This window comes from Peromyscus maniculatus, chromosome 6 (assembly GCF_049852395.1).
Source record: "Peromyscus maniculatus bairdii isolate BWxNUB_F1_BW_parent chromosome 6, HU_Pman_BW_mat_3.1, whole genome shotgun sequence".
NCBI classification, from domain to species: domain Eukaryota; kingdom Metazoa; phylum Chordata; class Mammalia; order Rodentia; family Cricetidae; genus Peromyscus; species Peromyscus maniculatus.
Genome location: NC_134857.1, coordinates 124656334 through 124666725, shown reverse-complemented (window position 1 = coordinate 124666725; position 10392 = coordinate 124656334). Strand labels below are relative to the sequence as shown.

At 37.6% G+C, this 10392-nt stretch overlaps 1 protein-coding gene across 1 annotated transcript in view; it reads left to right on the top strand.

Moving 5' to 3' along the window:
- The first annotated feature begins 689 nt into the window (after positions 1-689).
- The window catches only part of LOC102920438 (calcium-activated chloride channel regulator 1-like), a 93810-nt gene continuing 84107 nt past the window's right edge, over positions 690-10392 (top strand). Inside the window, 2 exon segments of the mRNA XM_076575337.1 lie at positions 690-866; positions 6035-6202. The gene's annotated coding sequence lies outside the window, so the exon portion shown is untranslated.

Below are 10392 nucleotides of genomic sequence, written 5' to 3'. Positions count from 1 at the left end.
TCTGTGTGACAAGTTCCACAGATTGAGGTGAGAACTTCAAAAGGAGGCCTCCTGGAACCAGTTGTGGACCTTTTGGTTGGAGCAAACTATTAAGTGGTAGTTCTCATGGCAATCTATCTGTTTTATCTCTTTCTGTTTTCTTTCCATATTTACATATTTACAAGATGTTCCTGATATCTTAGGCTGAGATTTTAAGCAAGAAATATTAATAAGAAACCATCCTATGACGTGAAATCACTAGCCATGACTCTATGTCCAAAAAGATCAGTGCTTTACTTCATAAATTATTTACAAAATTATAAAATAGTACAACGATTAAAAAAACCTTTCCCATCAATAAAATTTTATATGACTCTACATGTGTCATCAAAAGTGGGCTTAGATATATAATAAAAAAGCCTTAAGCCAAAAAATTAATAATCTAAATTTACACCTTGAAGATTTAAAAATAAACTAGGTACTAGTTATTAAACAATAACTAACAATAAAAATTTATTAACCTGTTCCTGGAAATGTGCCATCTGCCTTGGATGATTTTATGCACTAACTTGTTCTTGAAAACATACTTTTGGCCTTGGATTATTTCATGCTTTACTCTGCCAAATGACAATGATGTTATCTGTCCTATCCATGATTGCTTCACTAAACACATCTTTTAAGAATTTTAATACTTGTTTCACTATGTATAAAAATCCTTGCTTGAAGACTGCATAATTCACTCAGATTCAAACTGCCTCTGTGTTTGTTTCTGTTTTCACTGCCAAAGCCTTACCCACCTAGCCTTTGAGGACCTTCATCCCAGGGACCGCCACATCTGACCAGGGTGGTCTGTGGCAGTTGGTGCCCAGAGTGGGGCTCAAAGGCAGGTAAGATTTTTTTCTCCTTTTCTCTTTTTTTCCTAAAAAACACTTTTTTGGGTAAGGATGTGATCTCATGAGCATGCTACAGACTCTTTGATAGAAAGGCATTGAGTTAAGATGACAAAAAGGTAAAAAACATGGGACATTCACAGTCCAAAAACAGGCTTATTTCTGGCAGTATTAAGTCATATGCAAGAGGTGTTAAAACCTCAAAGAAGAGTTTGGCAACATTTTATGATTTTGTATTGAATGTCAGACCATGGTTCGCAGAGGAAGGAAGCCTGTCTTTAAAAAATTGGAAAAAGATGGGAAAAGAGATGAGGAGATTTTATGAAAACTATGGCCCTAAACAGGTCCCAGTTCAGGTATTTTCCTTATTGGTACAAAATAGACACCTCCTTTCAAAAAACCAGAAATTGATTTTTTTGCTGAGGAAGCACCCTCAGAGGATGAAGTGATTGATCTGATGACAGAGACTAAATTATATGATATTTCCTCATCTACTATTAATCTCCTCAAGGCACAGCCAGGGGATGATTGGTTGAATGATGAGGAACAACAAGAATAATATGATAAAGCAAAAAAATATGATTTTGATAAGGGAAGAGATTATTTTCATGATAAGAGTCCTCATAAGGCAGAAATAGATGATATTTTTACCACAGCTATAGCCCCTCCTACTTTTAAAACAAAATCAGTCAAGCTTTAAAAAATGCCAACTAATAGGGGATTTCTGGGGACCATTAAAAAAAGCCAGACAAAAAGGAGATTTGGAGTTTTGTTTCCCAGGAATCATTTTTCAAGGAAAGACATCCCAATGGGAACCTCTTTCCTTAAAAACTCTGAAAGAGCTACAGTATTCTGTTAAGAACCTTGGGCCAAGCGCTCCATATACCTTACAAATTGTGGAAATGTTGGGTAACATGTGGTTAATTCCTTATGATTGGCATCAGACTACAAAGTTGACTCTTAACCCAGGAGAGTTTATAGTATGGAGGACAGAATATGAGGACAGAGCAAGGGAAGTGATTCAAAATTCAGCTTCCAAGAAAAAGGCAGATAAACCTATTATGTCAATGCTCTTAGGTAGAGGAGGCTCTGCCTCCCCCCAGGAACAAGTTGATTTAAAATGAAAAATACTAAAAAAAGTTTCCAAGATAGCAGTAGCTGCTTGGGAAAGGCTCCCTCCTGTTGATGGTAAGACAACTGTATTAGCAAAAATCAAATAAAAACAAGATGCACCATATAATGATTTTATTGCTAGATTGGAAGAAGCATTGGGCAGGATGCCTCCTCCCTCTGAGTCCTTGGACATGTTATTAAAACAACTTGCATGGGGAAATTCCAATACTCTCTGCCAGGAACTAATTACACCAATAATGAAAATGGGGTGTTCAAGACTACATCAGAGCATGTGTAGATGCCTCACCAGCAATGGTCCAGGGTATGGCCTGTGCCACAGCAATGCAAGAGCGACATTTTCACCCCTATGTTCAAATTTAAAAGGAACAAGAAACCAAAAAATTTCATGCTTTTCTTGCCGACAGCAAGGACATATGAGCCGTGACTGTAAAAAAAGAAGAGCAGACTTCAAAAAGTAAAAATAAGAAAAACCAAACTCCAAGGCTATGTCCTCAATATAGGAAGATAAAACATTGGAAAAATGAATGTAAATCAAAATTTCATAAGGATGGAACCACTCTAAAAATTGAAGAGACAAAAAATGGGCAGAGGGGCATGCCCTCTGGCCCAAAATTTTTTTTTAAGGGCAAAAAAAAGGCAAACCAAGGAAGGTAAAACTGAACTTAATCCTCTGGCCCCTGAGTTTAACATCTTAAGTTTACCTAGAGCTACCAGAAAGTACAGGATTAGATCTTGCAGTAGACAAAGATTATTTACTCTCTCTTTATGGGGGAGTCTAAGTGATAGATACAAGATTTAAAGGGTCATTATCGTTGGCACCTTTGGTCTTATATTAGGGAAAAGTTAAAATTATAAGAAAAATTTTGAAGTACTTCCTGGAGTAATTGATTCAAACTTACAGGGAGAAGTAAAAATTATGAATAGGCCATTAAAAGAAACAATAAACTACATAAAAACCAACAGGTAGCTCAAATAATACTACTCCATTATATACAGCCTCTCAATCTGATATTAAAACAGACTAGAGGAGAAAAAGGATTTGGTTCCACCGAAGTGGTAGCCTGGACTCAAAAAATTACTAAGCAGAGAACCTTGAAAGCTATAAAAGTAAAAAGAAAAATATTCAGGGCTTATTAGACACAGGAGCAGATAGGTCTTGCATTGCCAGGAAAGACTGGCCTGGGACATGGCCTGTAGTTCCCACCACCTCTACTGTTAGGGGGTTGGGGTTAGCGTCTAATGGAGCTCAAAGTTCAAAATCCTGACATGGGAATGTGAGGACAAAGAGGGTACATTTCAACCCTACATTATTTCCTCTTTGCCATTCTCTTTATGGGGAAGAGAGATCCTTGGAAAAATGAAAGTAAAATTGACCACAGATGAAAAATGGAATGATCAGCATTTTTTATAGGGGCTGCTGATGAATTATATACAGACAAAATATGGATTAATGATGAGCCTATCTGGGTGAATCAGTGGCCCCTAACTCAGAAAAAGATACAGGCCTTAAAACACCTAGTAAACGAACAAACTACAATTCAGACATTAAAAATCCAATAGTCCATGGAATACTCCTGTATTTGTTATTAAGAAACAAAATGGAGACTTTTTCAAGATCTTAGGGCTGTCGATAGAACAATATGTGACATGGGAGCTCTACAGCCAGGACTTCCTTCCCCAGCAGCTGTCCCAGAGAATTATTACGTTATAGTTATTGATTTAAAGAATTGTTTTCTCACCATAAAACTACAACCCAAAGACACACAAAGATTTGCCTTCAGCATTCCCTCTATTAAATTTCAAAGGCCATTTCAAAGGTACCAATGGAAGGTCCTCCCCCAAAAACATTAAAAAATAGTCCTACTTTGTGTCAAAAATTTGTAGATCAAGCCTTAAGATCCATTAGGACTAAATATAAAAGGCTTGTCATATTATATTATATGGATGACATTCTTATAACAAAAACAAAACAAAAGGTTTAACTAAATTGATTTTAAAAAATCTAATTAAGGTATTAACCCAGTATGGATTAATCATAACTCCTGACAAAATTCAACATAACAAGCCAATAATTTTTTAATTCATAATAAATATATTATATCTCAAAAATTACAACTTAGAACTGATAAATTAAAGACACTTAATGATTTTCAAAAACTATTTGGAAATATTAATTGCATTAAATTTTATTTAAAAATTACCAGAGGATAATTACAACATTTATTTGATATTCTTAAAGGACTTCCTGTTCCCAAATATAAAAGACAACTTAAAAAAGAGGCCTTAAAACAATTAAAATTGATAAAACCAAAGATGCAAGATACAAAAATAAAACAAATAAATTATCTAAAATCATGGTCCCTTATTATACTTAAAACATCATACACCCCTACTACATGTCTGTGGCAAAAAGGTAAACTAAAATGGATATATCTCCCTCATACTCAAGTAAAAATGATATCTTCTTATCCTTTCCTGTGAGGTCAATTAATTCTTAAAGGGAGGATAAGATCCAAAAAATTATTGACAAAGAATACAAAAAATTATCATTCTCTACAATAAGGAACAATTGGAGTATTTACTCCAAACTAAAGATGATTGGGGAATTACATTAGCTTATTGCATGGGACAAATAAAATATCATGTATCTCAACACCCTTTATTAAAGTTTGTGGAAGAAACAAGGATAATCTTTAATTGTATAGTAACATTGGAACCCATTTCCGATGCCCTCTTGGTATTTACAGATGGGTCATCCAATTTAAAGTCAGCCGTTTATATGAAAAGTTAGACCCATAATTATTAAAAAGACAAAACAAATTTCTGCACAACAGGTAGAAATTATCAAAGTTATTGCTGTCCTTAAATGTATACCTAAAAAGTTTAACATTTATACAGATTCAAAATATGTACTTCATTTATTTCCTGATATAGAGACAGCTCTTATATCTGGATATTCAAAAATAATGTCACTTTTGTTTCAATTGCAAAATACAATTCAATCAAAAAAAATTTATAGGACATATTAGAGGACATACTGGCATGCCAGGTCCATTGGCTTTAGGAAATACTATGACAAATTTATTAACAAAGGAATATTTGATTGCTACTGTAATTAAACAAGCATTAAAAAGTCATGCTTTACATCATCAGAATGCATTGGCTTTGAGAAGGATGTTCAATTTGATGTGAGAACAGGCTAGACAAATTGTAAAGGATCGTAAACATTGTCCTGATGTATATCATCCATTAAAAATGAAAGTTAATCCAAAAGGACTTAAGGCTCAAGTTTGTGACAGATGGACATAACTCATATCCCAGAATTTGAAAAATTGACCTGTGTGCTTGTTACTGTAGATAATAACTACTCTCATGCAGTCATAGTCACTACATGAACCAGTGAAGCTGTAAAAGATGTCATACAACAACTTATTATATGCTTCTCCTTGTTAGAAATACCAAAAAGAACTAAAACTGATAATGCTCCAACTTATACTTCTCAAGCTTTTGCAAAGTTTTGCATTCAATGAAGTATAAAACATCCAACAGAGATTCCATATAACCCCCAAGGTCAAGCTATCATAAAAGGACTCATCAAAATCTTAAGGTACAACTTCAAAGATTAAAATCTAGAGGTCACTACTATTCACCTCATCAGTTGTTAAGTCCTGCTTTACTTAGCATTAATCACCTTAACACAGATGATAAAGGTTTTACTCCTATGCAAAAACATTGGGCTCCATTACAACAGACTATAACCCCTCCAGTGATGTGGAAGGATCTTTTAACAGGCACCTGAAGAGGGCCAGATGTGTTAATCACCTTGGAAAGAGGACAAACATGTGTTTTTCCACAGAATACAGAAAACCCAATCTGGATCCCAGACAGACTTGTTTGACCCTTCCACCAAAAAAACCCCATCTAGACACACACACACACACACACACACACACACACACACACACACACACACACACACAATCAAAAAATAAATAACAAAAAATGAAGACATTGATCTCTCTCCTCCACAGGCCTCTTCGCCTCCCCCTGTGCTGTCACCTACCACAAGGACGGATCCACCCTCTTGGGGACAACTAGAAAAACTCACTCAAAAAACACAACAAAAGGTCTCTAACACCGGGAAAGCACCATCAACAGAAAATATGTTCCTCACTGTGCTTGCAGTGGTTGCTCTGCAGGTATATTATGCCTTTCCAACCTCGTTTGGGGCCTCTGTTCCCCATCCTCCACTTCTTCATCCCATGGGTTGGGGAGATAAGATATATATCAAAATCATAAATAATATACCAAAATGTTAGGAGGACATCCTGCTTTTTCCTTTCATATGACCTCCTCTATAATTAAATATATGTCAGATACAGCCCCAATATTTGTTACTTCAAAGGAAATACTGCCCATGGGTTGCCTTCCCATTAGTTATAAAACTTTTCTTTCCAATGCTCCAGATAGAACAGTTACAAATAAACTGCCTACCCATCATAGAAGGTTGATATGGGAGCTTTCAATAATGATTTGGGGATATTATAATTATAATAAAACTTTTATATGGACAAAAACATCATGCCTCTAGAAGATTATATACAAGAATATGGGGACAAAGATGAAGTATGAGATACTTTGCTTAATGATGTTAATCCAAAATGGCTTAAATGTGGATTTGGTTATCGGGCTTCAGTACATTATCCATAAAAAACACTCAAAAAAATTATGACTACTCTATAGCCACACCATTTCATAATTATAGAAAGTTTTTTTTAATTTATTTATTAAATTTAATTTTACATATCAGCCACAGATTCCCTTGTTCTCCCCTCTCCTACCCCACTCCACCCCCACCCCCACTCCCCACCTTCCCCCCAGACCAACTCCCATCCCCATCTCCTCCAGGGCAAAGACTCCCCCGAGGATTGAGTTCAACCTGGTAGATTCCGTCCAGGCAGGTCCAGTCCCCTCCTCCCAGGCTGACCCAAGTGTCCCTGTATAAGCCCCAGGTTCCAAACTGCCAGTTCATGCACCGAGGACAGGACCCGTTCCCACTGTCTGGATGCCTCCTTGATTAGCAGATCAAGCTAATCAACTGTCTTATTTATCCAGAGGGCCTGATCCTGTTGGGTGCTCCTCAGCTATTGGTTCATAGTTCGTGTGCTTCCTTTCGTTTGTATATTTGTCCCTGTGCATTTTCCAACCTTGGTCTCAACAATTCTCGCTCATACAAACCCTCCTCTTTCTCACCAATTGGACTCCTGAAGCTCCACCTGGGGCCTGACCGTGGATCTCTGCATCCGGTTCCCTCAGTCATTGGATGGGGTTTCTAGCATGACAATTAGGATGTCTGGCCATGTGGCCTTCGAATACTTCAGAGATCTATTCAGAGGGCCTGATCCAGTTGGGAGCCCCTCAGCCTTTGGTTCATAGTTCATGTGTTTCCATTCATTTGGCTGTTTGTCCCTGTGCTTTATCCAACCTTGGTTTCAACAATTCTCACTCATATAAACCCTCCTCTTTCTTGCTAATTGAACTCTGGGAGCTCCACCCGGGGCCTAGCCGTGGACCTCTGCATCCAGATTCCTCAGTCCTTAGATGGGGTTTCTGGCATGACTATTAGGGTGTTTGGCCATCCCATCACCAGAGTAGGTCAGTTCCAGCTGTCTCTCAACCATTGCCAGCCATCAATTTGGGGGTATCTTTGTGGATTTCTGTGGGCCTCTCTAGTACTTTGTTTCTTCCTTTTCTCATGTGGTCTTCATTTACCATGGTCTCCTATTCCTTTTTCTCCCTCTCTGTTCTTGATCCAGCTGGGATATCCCACTCCAACAGGCTCTCTTTCCCTCGACCCTCGCCCTTCATTACTCCCACTCATGTCCAGGTTATTCATGTAGATCTCAGCCATTTCTCCGTCATTGGGCGATCCTTGTGTCTTTCTTGGGGTCCTGTTCTTCAGGTAGCCTCCCTGGTGATGTGAGTAGCAGTCCAGTCATCCTTGTTCCACCTCTAGTATTCTCCTATGAGTGAGTACATACCACATTTGTCTTTCTGAGTCTGGGTTACCTCACTCAGGATGATATTTTTCTAAATCCATCCATTTGCCTGCAAACCTCATGATGTCATTGTTTTTCTCTGCTGAGTAGTATGCCATTGTGTATATGTGCCATAATTTATTTATCCATTCTTCAGTTGAAGGGCATCTAGGTTGTTTCCAGGTTTTGGCTATTACAAACAATGCTGATATGAACATAGCTGAGCAAGTGTCTTTGTGGTATGATTGAGCATTTCTTGGGTACATGCCCAAGAGTGGTATAGCTGGATCTTGGGGGAGATTGATTCCCAATTTTCTAAGAAAGCGCCATATTGATTTTCAAAGTGGTTGTACAAGCTTGCATTCCCACGAGCAGTAGAGGAGAGTTCCCCTAGTTACACATCCTCTCCATCATAAAGTATCTTCAGTGTTTTTTATCTCAGCCATTCTGACAGGCATAAGGTGGTATCTCAGAGTTGTTTTGATTTGCATTTCCCTGATGATTAGGGATGTTGAGCAATTCCCTTAAATGTCTTTCAGCCATTTTGGGTTTCCTCTGTTGAGAATTCTCTGTTTAGTTCTATAGCCCATTTCTCAATTGGACTGTTGGTCGTTTTGATGTCTAATTTCTTGAGTTCCTTATATATTCTGGATATCAGTCCTCTGTCAGATGTGGGGTTGGTGAAGATATTTTCCCATTCTGTAGGCTGTCGCTTTGCCTTGTTGACCATATCCTTTGCTCTACAAAAGCGTCTCAGTTTCTAGAGGTCCCATTGATTGATTGTTTGTCTCAGTGTCTGTGCTACTGGTGTTATATTTAGGAAGTGATCTCCTATGCCAATGCGTTCAAGACTACTTCCTACTTTCTCTTCTAGCAGGTTCAGAGTAGCTGGATTTATGTTGAGGTCTTTGATCCACTTGGACTTAAGTTTTGTGCACGGTGACAGATATGAATCTATTTGCAGCCTTCTACACGTTGATATCCAGTTATGCCAGCACCATTTGTTGAAGATGCTTTCTTTTTTCCATTGTACACTTTTGGCTTCTTTGTCAAAAACTATATGTCTATAGGTGTGTGGGTTAATGTCAGGGTCTTCAATTCGATTCCATTGGTCCACATGTCGGTTTTTATGCCAATACCAACCTGTTCTTATTACTGTAGCTCTATAGTAGAGCTTGAAGTCAGGGATTGTGATGCCTCCAGAAGTTGTTTTATTGTACAGGTTCTTTTAGCTATCCTGGGTTTTTTGTTTTTCCATATAAAGTTGAGTATTATTCTTTCCAGGTCTGTGAAGAATTGTGTTGGTATTTTGATGGGGATTGCATTGAATCTGTAAATTGCTTTTGGTAAGATTGCCATTTTTACTATGTTAACCCTGCCTATCCATGAACATGGGAGATCTTTGCATTTTCTGACACCTTCTTCAATTTCTTTTTTCAGGGACTTAAAGTTCTTGTCATATAGGTCCTTCACTTGCTTGGTTAGTGTTACCCCAAGGTATTTTATGTCATTTGTGGCTATTGTAAAGGGTGATGTATCTCTAATTGCCTTCTTAGCTTCTTTGTCCATTGTATATAGGAGGGCTACTGATTTTTTTGAGTTGATCTTGTATCCTGCTATGTTGCTTAAGGTGTTTATAAGATTTATCAATTCCTGGGTGGAATCTTTGGGGTCACTCAAGTATACTATCATGTCATCTGCAAATGGGGAAAGCTTGACTTCTTCCTTTCCAATTTGTATCCCCTTAATCTCCTTATGTTGTCTTATTGCTCTGGCTAGAACTTCAAGTACTATATTGAATAAGTATGGGGAGAGCGGACAGCCTTGCCTCATTCCTGATTTTAGTGGAATTGCTTTGAGTTTCTCTCCATTTAATTTGGTGTTGGCTGTTGGCTTGCTGTAAATTGCCTTTATTATGTTTAGGTATGTTCCCTGTATTCCTGATTACTCCAAGATTTTTATCATGAAGGGGTGTTGGATTTTGTCAAATGCCTTTTCTGCATCTAGTGAGATGATCATGTGGTTTTTTTCTATGAGTTTGTTTATATGGTGTATTACATTGACGGACTTTTATATGTTGAACCACCCTTGCATCCCTGGGATGAAGCCTACTTAATCATGGTGGATAATTGTTTTGATGTGTTCTTGGAGTCGGTTTGCCAGTATTTTATTAAGTATTTTTGCATCAATGTTCATGAGGGAGATCTGTCTGTAGTTCTCTTTCTTTTTTGTATCCTCGTTTGGTTTAGGAATCAGGGTAATTGTAGCCTCATAGAAGGAGTTTGGTAATGTTCCTTCTGTTTCTATTGTGTGGAACAATTTAGAGAGTATTGGTATTAACTCTTCTTTGA